Consider the following 18,253-nt stretch of genomic DNA (forward strand, 5'->3'; position numbering starts at 1 on the left):
ATGAGATATAGAATGGATAAACAACAAGGTCCTACTATAGAGCACAGGGAACTATATTCCATATCCTATGATAAACCACAATGGAAAGGAATCTAAGAAGAGTGGATATATGTATATGCATAACTGATACATTTTGCTGTACAGCAGAAATTAACACAACATTGTAAATCAACTATACTTCAATTAAAAAAATCAAAAAAAAAAAAAAAAAGAAAGAAGGAAATACAGCGCGTATACGGTGGTGGCAGCGCTTCACGCTGTGCACCATTTGCTGGAGCTCAGAACCTTGTCGTGCTGCCCTGTGAAATCACAGCTGTGTGGCTCTGAGGACCCAGCACAGCCCCTGCCCCAGAGCCCAAGGTGGGTTGTCCCCAGCTCTACCAGCCTGCAGGAAATCACCCCGTGGTTGGGCAACACCCAGGATGAGGGGCTACAGCCCATCCCGGGCCTGCTCTCAACCCCAGCGTGTCCCCGGGATTGGCCTTCAGTCTGCTCTCAAGCCCAGCGTGTGCCCAGGGTTGGCATTCAGTCTGCCCACAGGCTCCTGGGGAGCTGCTGATCTCACCAGTGGAAAAATCAAGATGCCATCAGAAGGCTGGCTTTGTCCTCTTCTCATTATCTTTTGCGGTTTCCCTGATTCATTTTGTGGGTAAATGAAGTGCCATTTGATAAAATGCAGCACACTGAGCTTTCTAAACAGAAGAGTCCTTTGCCATCTCCCCAAACGGAAAGAATACTCAGACTAAACTTGGTTCTCTAGGATCCAAAGTCCGGCTTCTGTCTACACACGCAGAGCTTGGATTTAATTCTTTATTTTGGCTTCCTAGTTATCAAGACAGCTAAAAGCCATGTTCATAGCTTATAATAATCAAGTCAATTTTGACTTTCCTACTACACATCATTTTATCTTCAAACTGAGAAATAATTAAGCCACCTTTGCAGGCATTGCAAATTGGGCTAAAAATGAGGGAAATGCCCTATGACACGTGGTCTGTGAATGACTTATATCGGATTATCACCTCTGAGTAGAATTTGAGTTTGACTCTGTTAGTATATGATTTTTGATGGGCATGTTTTCGACTTTTGTCTCCATTTGAACTGAAAAGACAGGTTCATATTTTGTGTCTCACTGTATATATCTTGCCCGAGGCTGTTGTCTTGCCCCCAGCCATCTGTCCTAGTGGAACTGCCATCACAAAGTGCCATTTGCATTTATTTATCCATCTCTTCTTTTTCTCATAACGGTGATGATCTGTAAATTATGCTTATTAACATCTCATAGACACCGTTACATTCTGGATGGCTGTGTGCTCCTGGGCACAGCTGTTTCAATCATTGTTTCCTTTACTGACAGAAAGGAGAAACCAAAGGTTGTTTTGACAATAATCTTTTTTTTTTTTTTAATAAAGAGAAACTACTGGAAGGAAGGAAGAGTAAGGAAGCATGAGGCCCAAGTTATTTGTAGGAGAGGGCTGTACAAGAGGGTCAAGAGTAGCTTATGAGTCAAATCAATTGATGCGCTGGACAAACAGTGGGTTTGTAAGATGCATTTACACCGAATCTGAAAAGATGTTTTGAACTGAAAGAGGCATTGGCTGGGAGCAGAGTCACTGCAAATGATGCCGTTGAAAAGGTGGGGTCTCCTTGCTCCAAGGGCACGTAGAGAATCAGGCTGAGTTTTGCCTTATTAAGAAAATCCATAGCGTTTATGCACAGCAGGGCCAAGATTATTAATCAGAATGCCTAAAATCCATATTTGTCATCGGTTCACTAGGCTATGCTGGTACTGCCACTTAACAAACCCTTCTGGGGATGCTACTTGTTTTGCTTAAATAGCAATTTTAAGACCAGAACAGACCCGTGAGACGTGGGTAGGAGCAGTATGTGGGGTAGTTGTCTCCAAGGGGCGGCAAGGGAAAGGGTTTAGCCATGTCATGTCGTCTTTGATCAGAAACGTGATGAGCACCGCGAAAGCCCCAGCGGCTCTTGGTCCCTGCAGTCAGGCTGTGTTAGTCGATGGGACCATTTACATTTCAGGACAGCTAGCCATGGATCCTGCAAGTGGATAGCTTGTGCAAGGAGGGGTGGCAGAAGAGACTAAACAAGCTCTTAACAAACATGGGTGAAATTCTGAAAGCAGCAGGCTGTGACTTCACAATGTGGCAAAAACAACTGTTTTGCTGGCTGACATAAATGACTTCAGTACTGTCAATGACATCTACAAACAATATTTCCAGAGTAGTTTTCCTGCAAGAGCTGCTCAGGTTGCTGCTTTGCCCAAAGGAAGGCAAAGTGTTGAGACTGAAGCAGTAGCTGTCCAAGGACCTCTTGTGACAGCATCACTCTGAGTGGGTCCAGTGTTATTTAGTCCGGAATTTTAATAATGTTTTTAAATTAACATCTTAATTTTTACAATCTTTGTTGGGAAGTGTAAGGTTGACTGAAATATCTGAAGTTATTATGGAAATACCATATAATAAGGGGAATTGAACGTGAATTGAAGATTAATGATGAATCTAGTTACTGATGTTCTAAATTACACCTCTATGTTTCCATACAAATTGTGAAATTTTTTGTTCTAGTTCTGTGAAAAATGCCAGTGGTAGTTTGATAGGGATTGCATTGAATCTATAGATTGCTTTGGGTAGTAGAGTCATTTTCACAATGTTGATTCTTCCAATCCAAGAACATGGTATATCTCTCCATCTATTTGTATCATCTTTAATTTCTTTCATCAGTGTCTTATAATTTTCTGCATACAGGTCTTTTGTCTCCTTAGGTAGGTTTATTCCTAGATATTTTATTCTTTTTTTTGCAGTGGTAAATGGGAGTGTTTTCTTAATTTCACTTTCAGATTTTTCATCATTAGTGTATAGGAATGCAAGAGATTTCTGTGCATCTTGAGAACGAAAAACGGAGCTGGAGGAATCAGGCTCCCTGACTTCAGACTATATTACAGAGCTACAGTAATCAAGACAGTATGGTACTGGCACAAAAACAGAAATATAGATCAATGGAACAGGATAGAAAGCCCAGAGATAAACCCACGCACATATGGTCACCTTATCTTTGATAAAGGAGGCAAGAGTATACAGTGGAGAAAAGACAGCCTCTTCTATAAGTGGTGCTGGGAAAACTGGACAGCTCCCTGTAAAAGAATGAAATTAGACAGCCCTCAGAATGGGAGAAAATATTTGCAAACCAAGCAACTGACATAGGATTAATCTCCAAAATATACAAGTAGCTCATGCAGTACAATATCAAAAAAACAAACAACCCAATCCAAAAAAGGGCAGAAGACCTAGATAGACATTTCTCCAAAGAAGATATACAGATTGCCAACAAACACATGAAAGGATGCTGAACATCACTAATCATTAGAGAAATACAAATCAAAACTACAATGAGGTATCACCTCACACCGGTCAGAATGGCCATCATTAAAAAATCTACAAACAATAAATGCTGGAGAGGGTGTGGAGAAAGGGCACCCTCTTGCACTGTTGGTGGGAATGTAAATTGATACAGCCACTGTGGAGAACGGTATGGAGGTCCCTTAAAAAACTAAAAGTAGAACTACCATATGACCCAGCAATCCCACTACTGGGCATATACCCTGAGAAAACCATAAGTCAAAAAGAGTCATGTACCACAATGTTCATTGCAGCACTATTTACAATAGCCAGGACATGGAAGCATCCTGAGTGTCCATCGACAGATGAATGGATAAAGAAGATGTGGCATATATATATATATACAGTAGGATATTACTCAGCCATAAAAAGAAACGAAATTGAGTCATTTGTAGTGAGTTGGATGGACCTAGAGTCTGTCATACAGAGTGAAGTAAGTCAGAAAGAGAAAAACAAATACCGTATGCTAACACATATATATGGAATCTAAAAAAAAAAATGGTTCTGATGAACCTAGGGGCAGGACAGGAATGAAGATGCAGATGTGGAGAATGGACTTGAGGACACGGGAAGAGGGAAGGGTAAGCTGGGAAGAAGTGAGAGAATGGCATTGACATACATACACTACCAAATGTAAAATAGATAGCTAGTGGGAAGCAGCAACATAGCACAGGGAGATCAGCTTGGTGCTTTGTGGCCCCCTGGAGGTGTGGAATAGGCAGGTTGGGAGGGAGATGCAAGAGGGAAGGGATATGGGGATGTATGTATATGTATAGCTGATTCACTTTGTTGTACAGCAGAGACTAACAACATTGTAAAGGAATTATACTCCAGTAAAGATGTTAAAAAAAAAAAAAAGATTTACCCACCTACAGACTCTCATTAAAGGAGCTTCCAAATAACAAAAATGAGAAAAAATAATCTCAGAAAGAAGGTCTGATTTGGAAGAAGGGATGTTATGTCTGGAAATGGACGTGTTACAAGCAGTCAGCACTTAATGAGGAATGAAGGAAGAACCCCAGTAAAACAGTGGGAGGCAATACAGAAGAAATAAGGATCCAGACTTTGCCTTGGAAGAGCTTATGAATTGATTGAGACCTTAAGAACATCTCTGAGCGGCACAGAAATGATGAAATGTTAAAGACCCAAGGTTCTGGAAAAGAGGAGATTGTGTGATGTTATTACTGCGGCATCTGTTTAATAAACTGAAAAGACCTAATATCTAATCAGAGCAGATAATAATCTCTCCTGGAATCTCTGAAATCTGGCCTTCTTTCTTCCATGGACTGAATAGAGGGTCGTAGGATGGCCCTTTGTCAACAATGGCCAGAGTTAATGCTAAAACGTCATCATTAATTATTCATTCCTACGAGTTAAACAGACCCTCTCCCTAGGATATAGTATGCATAGCAGTTCAGAGGTGCACCTGGTGCTTTAGCAGAGTGGGCCTGGGTATCATTTTTAAAATTTCAAATTGTACGCTCTGCTGTTACTCAGAAGAGATGGGACAAGCCCACAGCTTTTTCCCTGTGGTTGTTTGTCTTTTGCACATCGATTTATGATAAATTATATATTAGAGACGTTAGCATTTTATCTATCCTAAGCGTTGCACATATTTTCTTTGACCTGTAGATTTCTTTTTACTTGGTTATGCTGTCTTTTAACATATATAAGATTTTGCTTTGCTCTGTAGTCAAGTCTATGACTATTCCCTTTATGTCTTATGGGTTTGATTTCATACTTAGGAAGACCTTCCATCCCCAAGATGATAATGATACTAGTGTATGCTTGCCACTGATACCTTGATAGTTTTAATTTTAATGTTTCGATCTTAAATCCATATGACGTTTGCTTTGGTATGTGATTTGAGGTAGAGGGTTCACCTTTTTGTTTTTCCACATAAGTAGTCTATTGTCTTAACACCACTGATGGATCCTCCATTACTTCCCATGGACTTGAAATGCCACCTTTATTATATTATGAGTTCCAAAAGGTACATTGTTCTGATTCTGGCTCCTCTTGTTCCATTGATCAACTTACCTGGGCCAGACCAAACTGTTTTAATTACTGTAGTTTAGTTGATAGAGATAGAGATATCAAGCATTTCCTCATCATTATTTTTAAAAAATTTTCATGGCTATTCTCAGGCATTTTTCTCTTTCAGTTGAATTATTAAAACAACTTGTCAAGTTTAAAAAAAAAAAAAAAGGCTCATTGGGATTTAAATTTTAATTGCCCCGGATTTGGAGATTAATTTGAAAAGAATTGACATCTTTACAATATAGGATCATTTTAATCAAGAGCAAAAAATGGTATTACCTCATTTATTCAGGAATCAAGTTGTGTGTGTGTGTGTGTGTGTGTGTGTGTGTGCGCGTGCACACACGCACATATGTCTGTGTCAATATCCATACGTTTTTCATATTGGTACTGTACATTTCTGAATATGAAATTTGTGCATGGGTTTGTTCCTCCTTTCAGCTTTCCGCCCACAGCTACCTATATAAGAATCACCAATGATATTCGAGTGCCTTTTGATTATGTCACTGTGCTGGGTACCCAAACCCCAGCACCTTGGCCCCAACAAATTTGACCATCAACAGACAAGAACTCTGCCCAATGGCATGTTTTGTCCTGGAGAGCGTCTGCTTGAACCAGTCAGAGCCTCTCTCTTAGGGATTTTGTTTTGAGATATAGTAATAGAATCCGCAGGGGTAGTGGAGTCAAGAAGCTGAAAAAGAGAAAGCAGTGAGCAAAAGCCAAGAGGCAATTCCATTCATGAGTAAGCATAAAGCACGTGATAAAGAAAAGCATCTAGAGGTAATAGTGGGCATCAGCTGCAGTAAAACAAATACAAAATATAGGAAAAAGCTGAATCATGCGTATGGCAGAGTTGCAAGTGTAGGAAGCAGGGAACACCAGTTACTGAAGGATGAGAAGATCACTGGGGCAGCCTCTGAATAGTCTTATTATTGAGCCACCCAGAGCTGTTTTGTCTCCTGTGTATTCCAGTCTTCTATGAAGTTGGTCTGTGATATTGTTTTTCACTTCTCCGTATTTCTTTCCAATAAATGCGCATAAACTTAAAGCTCAACTTTGGGAGGGAAGGCAGGGAGTTAGATGCATGTCCTCAAGCTACCATCTTAAATGGAAAACCTATTTCTCCTTCTTAGCAGAAAACCTTGCCTTCTACTTCGTCATGAAGAATAAGACTAATAAGCACGATCTCCCTCACTTTCTCTCACCCCTGCTCTCCTGCAAATATACCTCTCTATTACTCCTCCCTTGTTTCTTACCAGTCTCAGGATGAGTAGCCCCTTCCTCTCATTCAAGTTCAGTGTCTTCTCCCTCCACCTCTTGACCCCATGCACACAGGCTTGTGTTCTTGATTTTAATCCCTGGCCTCTACTGGGGGGCTTTGCTCATCAACCACCCTCCCTACTTATTTCTTTAGCTCCTCCTTCCTTCCTGACCTCTCTCACCCTATAAACATGCTCTTCTCCCTAAGGTACAGCTCCTGTCACTCCCCATCTCTACCTGTGGTCTAATCTTTCTGCTCCTTCACCCATCTTAATCAGCTTCCTGTGGGTGCTGCATTCACGGAGGGCATCCCCAACGATGTCCGAGTTGCCGGTGGTAAAGGGTATTTTTCAATCCCTATCTTGACTCTCTTTGCTGATCATTTTGGTTGTGCCTTAATTCTAGAAACTTCACTTCCTTAGCCTCTGATATCACACACTTCTGATTTTCCTTGTTTTCTACCACTTCTTACCATTTCTTTTCTCTCTTTCTTTTTAAACTGAGCTCCTCTTTCTTATCCCATCCCTGGATAATCCTGTCCTGGTTACTAGGTTACTGCTAAGGGCTGCCCAGACCCTAGCCCTGAGCATCCCAATGTGTACATCCAGCTTCCTGCTTGTTTCCGCCCAGCTGCCAAGAACATCGATTCAGCAGATCTCAAACAGTGTTCCTGGGCTTCCTGTCATACCTTCTCCTACCCTTGTTCACTCTATTTCATTTTGGCACCACAATCACCTAAACTAGGAAACTGGTAGTCTTCTCTGTTGGTTAATTCCATGTGTCACCTTGACTAGGCCATGGGGTGCCCAGACATTTGTTCAAACGTTATCTTGGTGTATGTGTGAGGATGTTTATGCATGAGATTAACATTTGAAATGGTAGACTGAGTACAGCAGATTGCCCTTTCCACTAAGGGTGGGCCACATCCAATCAGTTGATCCAGAATAGACTTTTACTCAAAAAGGCTGAGTAAGAGAGCATTCTTTTGCCTAACTGCCTTCAAGCAGGCACATTGGCTTTTTCGTGCCTTCAGACTCAATCTGAAACATGGGCTACTCCTTGGTCTTGAGTAAGTCAGCTTTCAAACTGGACCTACACCACTGGCTCAGGCCTCTGAACTCAGATTGGGAGCTACACCATCTGCTTTCCTGGGACTCCAGCTTGCAGACAGCTGGCTGGGACTTCTCAGCCTCCATGACTGCATCAACCAATTCCTCATAGTAAATCTCTTCATATATTTAAAACATATGTATATATACATATGCATATGTATATACATTATGCATATCATACATTTTCTATGTAACTGTGCAGATGCATATATATAGGATATGTAATTGGAGATATGTATATATCTATTGGTTCTTTTTCTCTGGAGAACTTGGACTGATATACCCTCCTTGCCTTATTCCTCTCCAGTTTTTTCTCATGAATATGTATACTTACATCTATATATCTTTCTTACATCTATTTATCTTGTCTCTCCAGGACACTCCATCCACAGTCTGTCTATCTAGTACTTCACCTGTCTCAAGTCTTGATTGCTTGAGAAGGAGCTACCTGAAATGCCAGTCACAATGTCCCTTCCCTATTAAGAACCTTCCAGCAGCCCTCCAGGGTCACAGGGTCAACAAAATAGAGCCAAGCTCCTTGATTTGAGAGTCTAGGCCATTACTTGTCCCCTGCCTGCCTCCCTGGCTTTATTTCTCTCCACAGAAATCCCATTTTAACATTGTCCTTGGAGCCACAGGAGGCTTTCCTGGCTTATTTACCCCAGACGGAGACCACCGAACTGATAGGTTCAATTCTGTGCTAACACCTAAGTCAGCCCCGTGCCCTATCAGACTCCCTGAACCACCTCTAGAGTTTAAACCTACATCATGGACAGAATGAGGAAGGGGAAGAGGTTGGGTAGAAAAAAGATGTGCTTTATTCTTTTCCCCTTGGGACTTGTCCTCATGACAAATCAGAATGTGCAAAGCAAATAGCTGCCCGGTCACCAAAAAGGAGATATGCTCAAAATTGTGCTTGTAGCTCAACTTCTAACACGAAATCTGGGTTTCCTTCTGCCTTCCTGAAATCTTTCTGCCCAATCTCCTGGAATCCTTACTTAACTCCAAATAAGAGGTCACTGGAGATTCAGTAATAGCAAGTTTTGTTTTTTAAATGTTACATTGAGTTATTAAGCTTCAAGAAGCTTTTCTTGTTGTTCACCATTGCTATATTGATTGTGGAACTAAATTTTTTTTTTTTTTCTGGTTCTCAAGTCTTTATTTTTAATAATACCCCTCAAATAAGAAATACATTATTTGTGGTCTGCTGTATCGTGCTAGAGGAACTCAGAGAGACATTATGGATGAGTTTGGAGATGTCTGGAGAGCAGGTAAGAAGCATCAGCTCACTGCATCCTCTTTATAGAGTGTTTAGAAAATGCTTACTTGTAAAAGTAATTTTAAAATACATAAAGCAGCTCCATTTGACTTTATCGGGAACAGTCCAGAAAGCATTCCTTTTCGAAGTGATTGTGATGTGGGATAATGTAACTCTGCCTGTTTTGCTGTAACTGAGAAGAAGCATGGCTGAAAGAAATCAGGCGTCTTGGCCCCATTTTCTTTCTCCGCCTCCTCTATTTCACTCCTCCCCCCGACCTGCCGCTACCGCCCCCCCCCCCACCATGTGCCGTTCCTTTATTTATTTATTTATTTATTTTATTTTTGGCTGCATTGGGTCTTCGTTGCCGTGCGTAGGCTTTCTCTAGTTGCGGCGAGCGGGGGCTACTCTCCGTTGAGGTGCGCGGGCTTCTCATTGCGGTGGCTTCTCTTGTTGCGGAGCACGGGCTGTAGGCGCGCGGGCTTCAGTAGTTGTGGCTCATGGGCTCTAGAGCGCAGGCTCAGTAATTGTGGCGCACGGGCTTAGTTGCTCCACGGCTCTTCCGGAGCAGGGCTCGATCCCTTGTCCCCTGCATTGGCAGGTGGATTCTTAACCGCTGCGCCACCAGGGAAGTCCCTGTGCCATTCTTTTTTTTTTTTTTTTTTTTTTTCACACACACACACTGTATTTTATTTTTACAAGAGATAAATAGACTGACACCAAGCATTGTACATGGATGACCACAACAAAAGCAACGATGATTGCAATTACCAAGCATGAAACACACTCATACTATGTCATAATATTGACATTCAGTCCAGTAATCCTCCACTGTAACAGCTCCTTTACTTTGCAGTGAAAATTGATTTGTACATTCTTTGCCTCTGAGTCCTTGTGGGATTTTTTTTTTTTTAATTCAGACAGAAAGTCACAAAAATTATACTCATCCTCATCAGTTCACTCAGTCCCATGTAATTAATTTTTTTTTTTTTCATCTTGATCTTTTGTTAGCACTTTTATGAGTTCATCAGTTTTTCATTAGAGTTCTGAAAATGCTTATTCATTCAGTTCAGCAGTACAGTCAGTTACCAGAAACCTGTACTTGTCAGAGTCTTTTCCATGAATTTCTTGAAGATGGAACCCTTTTATAGGAACATATTTGCAAAATCATCAGAGTACACCCAGAACTTGTCTGTAAATGACAAAAGACTTAAAAATGACCACGGTTAAAGATTTGATGAAAGTTCATAATAATGCAGTTGAAAAGAAAATTAATTATTTCTGAGATATACATTTTAAAGTAATAACTAGGATTATTACTTATAACATTATACCAGAACATATAAGATTTTCAGAAATTTCATGTAATGTCTGAAACATTTATATTAACATATTTCCATACATATTTCCATACAAATACAAATATAAGATGTTTAGAAATTTCATGTAATGTCTGAAACATTTATATTAACATATTTCCATACAAATAACCCAATGAAAGTTTAGTATTAGTTGTTTTGTTTGTTTTTTTATACTGCAGGTTCTTATTAGGCATCCATTTTATACACATCACTGTATACATGTCAATCCCAATTGCCCAATTCAGCACACCACCATCCCCACCTCACCGCAGTTTTCCCCCCTTGGTGTCCATATGTCCATTCTCTACATCTGTGTCTCAACTTCTGCCCTGCAAACCGGCTCATCTGTACCATTTTTCTAGGTTCCACATACATGCATTAATATACGATATTTGTTTTTCTCTTTCTGACTTACTTCACTCTGTATGACAGTCTCTAGATCCATCCACGTCTCAACAAATGACTCAATTTCGTTCCTTTTTATGGCTGAGTAATATTCCATTGTATATATGTACCACAACTTCTTTATCCATTCGTCTGCTGATGGGCATTTAGGTTGCTTCCATGACCTGGCTATTGTAAATAGTGCTGCAATGAACATTCGGGTGCATGTGTCTTTTTGAATTACGGTTTTCTCTGGGTATATGCCCAGTAGTGGGATTGCTGGGTCATATGGTAATTCTATTTTTAGTTTTTTAAGGAACCTCCATATTGTTCTCCATAGTGGCTGTATCAATTTACATTCCCACCAACAGTGCAAGAGGGTTCCCTTTTCTCCACACCCTCTCCAGCATTTGTTGTTTGTAGATTTTCTGATGATGCCCATTCTAACAGGAGTGAGGTGATACCTCATTGTAGTTTTGATTTGCATTTCTCTAATAATTAGTGATGTTGAGCATCTTTTCATGTGCTTCGTGGCCGTCTGTATGTCTTCTTTGGAGAAATGTCTATTTAGGTCTTCTGCCCATTTTTGGATTGGGGTGTTTGTTTCTTTGATATTGAGCTGAATGAGCTGTTTATATATTTTGGAGATTAATCCTTTGTCCGTTGATTCATTTGCAAATATTTTCTCCCATTCTGAGGGTTGTCTTTTCGTCTTGTTTATGGTTTCCTTTGCTGTGCAAAAGCTTTGAAGTTTCATTAGGTCCCACTTGTTTATTTTTGTTTTTATTTCCATTACTCTAGGAGGTGGATCAAAAAAGATCTTGCTGCGATTTATGTCAAAGAGTGTTCTTCCTATGTTTTCCTCTAAGAGTTTTATAGTGTCCAGTCTTATATTTAGGTCTCTAATCCATTTTGAGTTTATTTTTGTGTATGGTGTTAGGGAGTATTCTAATTTCATTCTTTTACATGTAGCTGTCCAGTTTTCCCAGCACCACTTATTGAAGAGACTGTCTTTTCTCCATTGTATATCTTTGCCTCCTTTGTCATAGATTAGTTGACCATAGGTGCGTGGGTTAATCTCTGGGCTTTCTATCTTGTTCCATTGATCTATGTTTCTGTTTTTGTGCCAGTACCATATTGTCTTGATTACTGTAGCTTTGTAGTATAGTCTGAAGTCAGGGAGTCTGATTCCTCCAGCTCCATTTTTTTCCCTCAAGACTGCTTTGGCTATTCGGGGTCTTCTGTGTCTCCATACAAATTTTAAGATGATTTGTTCTAGCTCCGTAAAAAATGCCATTGGTATCTTTTTAAAATACTGACCAGTAAATCTTCGATTGTTTTTCATATTTTCAGGAAAATAAAATAATCCAGCTTATAGTCAATGACGGAGGAAAAGTGCCTGTTTTTTTTTTTTTTGCCACTGAGGAGTAGTTTAATGTTCTTGGGGAATTTGTGATTAATTAATTTCATTTGAGCAATCAGCACTTATAATCATGTTAAATAGCTATGGCTTAAGCATTTTGATTTGCTTTTTAAATAATCTTATCAGAATCCCGACAAAATTTTTCAGCTTTAAATCATATTGACAACCTGTTCTTGACTTTATTATCCAAATATGAGGGTGAGGGCTTTTAATATTTATTTATTTATTTATTTGGTTGGGCCAGGTCTTAGTTGCAGCCAGCAGGCTCCTTAGTTGCAGCTCCAGGGCTCTTAGTTGTGGCTCACTGGCTCCTTAGCTGCGGCCTGCAGGCTCCTTAGTTGTGGTGTGCGAACTCTTAGTTGCAGCATGCATGTGGGATCTAGTTCCCTGACCAGGGATCGAACCCGGGCCCCCTGCATTGGGAGCACGGAGTCTTATCCACTGTGCCACCAGGGAAGTCCTGAGTGAGGGCTTTTAGAAATTTTATAAGCATCAAAAATGTTTAACTGAAAGTGTCCAGTTTAATACTGTTTCTTATTTATTGGAACAGAAACCCAAATTACATAGCACAGCCCACCCAAAAAAGTTAGCTTCTGAGGTTCTGTATTTTAATCCTGCAGAGTGTAAGTGACTTATAAAACCTTTCAGAAAAGACTTGGCATATTTAGTAGTGAGAGAGCAGAATCGTCACCCTCTGCAGGTTTGCCATGACATTGGAGAATGTCTTGCTACAAGTGAGGTTCTTATGCATGTGAAATACTCCAAAGTATAAGGAATTATTTAATGACAAGTATGTGCTCGTTATCTAAGTTTAATAAACCTTAACATCTTGCCATATTTTCTTTAGATATTTTATTTTAAAAATAAAATATTTTAGATAAAGGTGACGCCCCTCATGTACCTCTCTACCATCTTATGACCCTCCCTCCCAAGAAGAAATCTGCTCTGCGTTAGTTATTGTTATATAACAAATTACCACAAAACATAGCAGCCTAAAACAGCAAACATTTGTGACCTCATGGCTTCTGATGGTCAGGTATCTGGGAGAGGCTTAGCTGGTGGAAGCTGGTGGTTCTGACTTGGGCTCTCTGACCAGGTTGCTATCAACTCACAGTTCGACTGGGCTAAGATCCCCCTCAGACTCACTCACGTGTTGGCAGAACTCAGCTGCTCGCTGGCTGGAGGCTTCTGTCCTCCCCACGTGGGCCTTTCCCATGGCCACTGCAACAGATCAGAGAGAGATTGAAAACGGGATGCTAAAGATGGAAGACAAGTCTTTTATAACCTCACTTGGAGGTTAAAGTGACTTACCATCACTTCTGCCATATGCTTTTGACGACATAGGCCAACCCTAACATAGGGTGGGACAAGACTGCACAATGGTGTGACTCCCAGAAGGTGGGAATCACTGGGGCCATCTGGAGTGGCTACTGCAACTCCAAGAATGTTTTTATATTTTTACCACATAAATGTTAATAATATAAGCAGTATATAACATTGCTTTTTGCATGTTTTTGATCTATATAAATATCATACTATATATATCATCCTCCATATATATATAACATTTCTAAAAACAAACTTATGTTTTTGAGATGTTACCATGTTGATTCATGCAGATCTCATTCACTCATCTTCTCTGCTGTATGGAATTCCACTGTGTGACTATGCCATAATTTAGATATCCAGAATTTAAAGACCGACTGTTTTCATTTTTCACTATTTAAAATGAGCTGGGCATTCTTTTTTTTTTTTTTAAACTTTGGGTATTTATTTATTTATTTATTTACTTATGGCTGTGCTGGGTCTTCGTTTCTGTGCGAGGGCTTTCTCTAGTTGCGGCGAGCAGGGGCCACTCTTCATCGCGGTGCGCGGGCCTCTCACTATCGCGGCCTCTCTTGTTGCGGAGCACAGGCTCCAGACGCACAGGCTCAGTAATTGTGGCTCACGGGCCTAGTTGCTCCACGGCATGTGGGATCTTGCCAGACCAGGGCTCGAACCCGTGTCCCCTGCATTGGCAGGCAGGTTCTCAACCACTGCGCCACCAGGGAAGCCCTGGACATTCTTAAACATGTCACCTTGTGTACATGTGCAAAAATCTCTCTCTAAGGTATATGATTAGAAGTGGAATCGCTGAGTCGAAGTGTGTATATCTCGTCAACTTTCTTACGTCGCACATTTTTCTCCAAAGTAGTTGCATTACTTTTTCTTCTAACAGCTGTGATGAATGTACCCTTTACTCCACATCCTGACCAACAGAGATATTATCAGACTTGAATTTTTGCCAGTCTGTTGGTATGAATTGGTATCTCACTGTGGTTTCTATTTGCATTTCACTAATTGTTATTTAAGAATTGAGTCTATTTTTGCATGTTTGGGGATCATTTTACTTCCCTCTTTTGAGTATTCCTTCTTTGGAGTCTTTGTTCCTATTTCTTGTGTTATTGTATTATTCTTACTAATTAGACAATTTTTACATATTTGGTATATTCATGACTTATAGCTATTACAATCATTTTCTTCCAGTTTATGACTTGATTTTCACTTCGTTTTAAGTGTCTTTTGATGAACCAAATTTCTAATTTTAATGGGAATTAAATTTACCATTTTTTTCTTTGTTTCTTGGACTTTTTTCTGTGTTGATGTAAACAAACAAAAACCTTTTCTCCCAAAAGGGCATAATGATATGTTGTTATAATATTTTCTAGTGTTTTTACATTTTAAATTTCATGTTTAAGTTTTCAACATGATTGGAATTAGTTTTTCTTATGGCATTAGGTATCCATCAATTTTGTTGTTTTCACGTGGATAAGCATTTGTCCCAGCCCCTTTGAATAGTCCTTCCTTTTCTCATTTGTGTGCAGTAAAATCTATGTCATTTGTCAAGTTCCTATACATGCGCATCTATTTGTATATATATTAAAGACATGAGTTTGTTCTGAGACCTCCGATTCCAACCCAGTGGCATAGGGTTTATTCTAGCCTGTGCCCTGGCTTATTTGTAACTCCTTTCTCCAACAGGGAGAAACATGGCTCTCGTTTCCTACAATACATTTACTTTTTTGCTCTATTCTAGAATAAACACAAAGTAGTTTCAATTGTTTACCCACTTGCATAGTGTTTTTTTGTCTTTAGCCTTATAAGATATAGTCAAGATACTGTTTTCCAAAGTTACTTAATTTTTTGCTTCCCCATTTGCTTCAGTATAGGTATGCTATTCATTTGTAAAACACCAGTTAGGTTCATTGTTTGTATTTTATTTTGGGCTCCCCACACATCCTGGTTGATTTTAATTATTTTTTTACTTTAATGAGTTTGTGACACCTTGATACGGCTTTAACACACAATACACAGAAGATATACGTATAGAAGTGTCACTTTCCTTTGTCCCTCCCAACCCATTCCCATCCTTCATCCTTTCTACTTCACTCCCACCAAGCCTTTTGTGGTGGTGGATTCATTTCTGGTCTATCCTTCTTGTTACAAAAGAAGACATACGTGTTTATTTCCTTATGTTCTTTCTTACCTGGAAGATAGCATACTGCAATTTAGATATTCGTTTGCTATTTTTTTTTCACTTAACAATATATTCTGGAACTCATTCCGAATAAATTCATATAAATCTTCTTGATTCTTTTTTTTTCTTTTAAAAACTGCATTGTACTGCATACACGTTAATGTACCATAATTTATTGAACCACTTTCCTATCTATGGGCATTTAGGTTGTTTTTAAATATTTTCAGCTACAAACAGTGCTATAATGAACAACCTTGTGCCTTGCTAGAGATGTATTCTCAAGGTACAAAATCTTAGATGTGCAATTACTAGGTTAAAAGAGAACACACATAGTTTTGTCAGATTTTGCCAAATTCCCCTACAGAAGATTTGCACCAGTTTGCAGTGTATGAGAGTGTGTCCCAAAGCCTTGTCAATCAGATTTGCTGCCACGCTTTTTCTGTTTCAGCCAATCCAAGAGGTAAGAGATGGCATTTCAGTGTTTTAGTTTGCATTTCTGTAATTATGAGAAACTGGGAACAATTTTCATATGTTTGAGGCATATTATTACATTTTCTATAAATTATTGATTTCCCACTTGACTGTTGGGTATTTGGTCCTTGATTCTGCAATTTTGAAGAGTTCTTTGTATATTAGGAACATTAGCCCTTTATCTGTGATAAATGCTGCATATGTTTTCACCTAGTTGGTCAGTTATCTTTTGACTGTGTCAGTGGTAGTTTTTATCGTCCAAACTTATAAAAAATTTTATACTGTCAAACTTACTAGTTTTTCATTGCCTCTATTTTTAGTCATATTCAGGAAGTCTTTCCCACACTAGCATTAAAGAGAAATCTACCATGTTTTTGTTTCAGTTTTTTCAGTGCTTATATGGTTTTACTTTTAAATTTAGACCCCTGTTCCTTTTGGATCAGGTATGGGTATTGTGTGAGGTGTAGATCTAATTTTATCTTTTTCCAAATGGCTACACAGCACCACTTATTAAAAAGTCTGTATGTATCCCAGAGATTTGAGATGTCAGCTTTATCCTACACTAAATTTCCATATGTCTTTAGATCTATTTCTGGACTTTCTATTCTATTCCACTGGTCATTGGTCTATCTATATGCCAGTGCCACACTGTTTTAATTATAGAGGCTTTGTAGTATGTCTTAATGTCTGATGGATCTAGTCCCCCTACATAGTTTTTCTTTTTTAGTATCTTCCTGAATATTCTTGCATGTTTGTTTTGCCACATAAACATTAGTGTCAATGTTTCCAAGTCCATAAAACAAAGGCTTGTTGGTATTTTAATGGGATTACATTCTATTTATCAGTTAACTTAGTGAGAACTGACATCTTTATGATGCTGAGTCATTCTTCCAAGAATATGAGATATTTTCTATTTGTCTAAGTCTATTTTTGTGTCTTTCCAGAATAATTTCAAGTTTTTCCATGTAGGTTTTGCCGATTTTTGATAGGTTTATTCCTACATATCTAATCTTAGTTGCTCTTGTAAGTTGGGGTTTCTCTTCCGTTATTTCTCTAGCTATTGTTTGTGTACATGAAGGATATTGACCTTTGTCTGTTAATTTTATATCTGGCTACCTTACTGAATTTTTGTACCATTTGAGTCAGTTTTATCATTGACCACTTATTTTCTAGAGCTTTCTAGTTATACTATTGTATCATGTAAAGATAGAGATAGTTTTACCAAAGATAGAGATTCTTTACCAAATCTTTTGTCTCTAATTAATTTTTCTTTTCAAATTACATTGGCTAATACTGCTAGTATAGTATTGAATAGTTGTGGAGATAATTAGTACCCTTGCCTTGCTCCTGATTTGACTGGAAATTCTTCGAGTGTTTCCATATTAAGTAAAATAATGGCTTTAGAACTAATATTTTTCATCATGTTAAGATGTTTTATCATGTCAAGAAAGGGTCCTTCAATTCCTATTTTCTTGAGTGCTGTTAACAGGAATGGGTATTGAATTTTTGTCAAAGGCTTCTTTCAGCATCTATGGAGATAATTATATTTTTTCCCTTCGATCTATCAATATTGATTTCCTAATATTGAAATGACCGTAAATTATTGGAATAAATCTCAACTGGTCATGGTGTATTATCTTCTTTATATGCTTTTGGATTCTGTTTGCTAACATTTTTTTCAGTCCTTTTGTATCGATATTCACGAGTGACGATGATTGGCAAGTTTTTTTTCTACTTTCTTTGGAGTCTTCATCAGGTTTAGGTATCAAAATACTCAATTTATTAAAGGAATTAGGAAATTTTCCTTTATTTTTGCATCAGTATTTTGAGCTAGTTTTCTATTTGCTGCTGTAACAAATCACCACAAACTTAGTGCTTTAAAACAACACAGATTTATTATCTAACTGTTGTAAAAGTCAGAAGTCCAGAGTGGGTCCCCCTGAGCTAAGATTGAATGCAGGCTGCATTCATTTCTGGGAGTTCTAAAGGAAAATCCACTTTCTTGCCTGTACCA

The 18,253-nt window shown here is 38.9% G+C and overlaps 1 protein-coding gene and 1 pseudogene across 3 annotated transcripts in view; both read left to right on the forward strand.

The window, feature by feature from the left end:
- The window catches only part of MTUS2 (microtubule associated scaffold protein 2), a 325,841-nt gene that overhangs the window by 236,368 nt on the left and 71,220 nt on the right, over positions 1-18,253 (forward strand). The gene's annotated exons all lie outside the window — the stretch shown is intronic.
- On the forward strand, positions 1,935-2,348 carry LOC137752166 (2-iminobutanoate/2-iminopropanoate deaminase pseudogene; annotated as a pseudogene).

This window comes from Eschrichtius robustus, chromosome 18, assembly GCF_028021215.1.
Source record: "Eschrichtius robustus isolate mEscRob2 chromosome 18, mEscRob2.pri, whole genome shotgun sequence".
NCBI lineage: Eukaryota > Metazoa > Chordata > Mammalia > Artiodactyla > Eschrichtiidae > Eschrichtius > Eschrichtius robustus.